This window comes from Pan paniscus, chromosome X (genome assembly GCF_029289425.2).
Source record: "Pan paniscus chromosome X, NHGRI_mPanPan1-v2.0_pri, whole genome shotgun sequence".
Lineage (NCBI taxonomy): Eukaryota > Metazoa > Chordata > Mammalia > Primates > Hominidae > Pan > Pan paniscus.
In genome coordinates, this window is record NC_073272.2 from 135,694,241 (window position 1) to 135,695,818 (window position 1,578).

Here is a 1,578-nt window from a genome sequence, read left to right on the forward strand (position 1 = left end):
CTACCATGGCTCCTTCCCATCATTTCGGCTCCAGGCACTTTACTCAGGCCTCAGTGGAGGAACTACAGTTCTCCCTCTACCGGAGGTGTTGATTCCTTCATCTCCACCAAGACAAATGCCACTTACCTTTCAAATTTGGGTCCATTATCATTTTTGAAGCCTTTTTTCACCCCCTAGTTTTTTTTTTTATTTTCAAAAACAACTTTATTCATGACACATTTTAAAAGAAATTCCCACCCCCTGGAAATGAGCTAAAAAAATGAACAAAATCCACCTCCCACTTCCCTGTTCCCACTTTCTCCCATTCCCTCCAAATAAAAGTGAAAAAAAGGCAAAGGAACAAAACAACAACAACAACAAACTGAAAAACAAAAACCACACCTAAGCCCACCAAAACAAGCTAGTGCGTTTCCCCAGGGGGAAGGAGAATTTACATTGGAGCCCCTGGGAGTGGAATGGAGATCTTCTGGCTACAGAAACCTGCAAAGAAAGACACTCAAAACAGAAAAAGAAGCCTGGGTGCAGTGGCTCATGCCTGTAATCCCAGCACTTTGGGAGGCCGAGGTAGGCGAATCACCTGAGGTCAGGAGTTCGAGACCAGCCAGACCAACTTGCTGAAACCCCATCTCTACTAAAAAATACCAAAAATTAGATGGGCGTGGTGGCATGCATCTGTAGTCCCAGCTACTCAGGAGGCTGAGGCAGGAGAATCACTTAAACCCAGGAGGTGGAGGTTGCAGTGAGCCGAGATGGAGCCACCGCACTCCGGCCTTGGTGACAGAGCGAGGCTCCATCTCAAAAAAACAAAACAAAACAGTAAAAGAAACACAAAAGGAAACACAGTAGATCACCAGGCAATCTGGAGGGTCAGGGACCTGGAAAAGAGGGATGGGGTGAGTGGTAGACCTGGCCAGACAGGAGCAGGCAGGATCCTGCTAGTTTAAATGATCCCTAGTTTAAATGATCCCTTTTGCTGCTAATCTGAATTGAGACCCTGAGGCAAAGCTGGATCTTTGTCTTACTGCTGGACTAGGTTACTTGCTTAGTAACTTTATCTTTTGCCTTTTTCCTTTTTTTTTTACTTTATTTAAAATTTGTCTGGATTGGATGAATCCTTGGAAGCCATCTCCAATTCTCGTTGGAGGAAAAACAATCAATAGTAAAGAAATCATCTTTCTTGGAGAGTTCTACCCCTAAGCCCTAGCTTGGTGACTCTACCCTGCTGCTTTTCCTACGTGCCCCATTGACTGCATCTCCCATCACCTTGTTCTCTTCCTGCTGCTTCTTATGGGCCTTGATTGACATGAGATGTAGCTGCTTGCCTGGTCAGTGGGTGGTAATCTTCTGGAATGAGCCTCACTACAAATGTGGGATTCTGATGTTTTCATCAGACTCTTCTTCAGTACCTGAGCTGTCCCAGGGAGTGAGTTTGCATTTATTCCATGGTCCCGTCTGCACTGCAATATTGTGTCCTACTCGACCTACTATGACCTGGTCTGAACTATGACATTAAGTGGAGCACAGCTAGGTTGTATATGAATATATTTCAGTCATTGAATACTTTACAAAGTAGAAGAA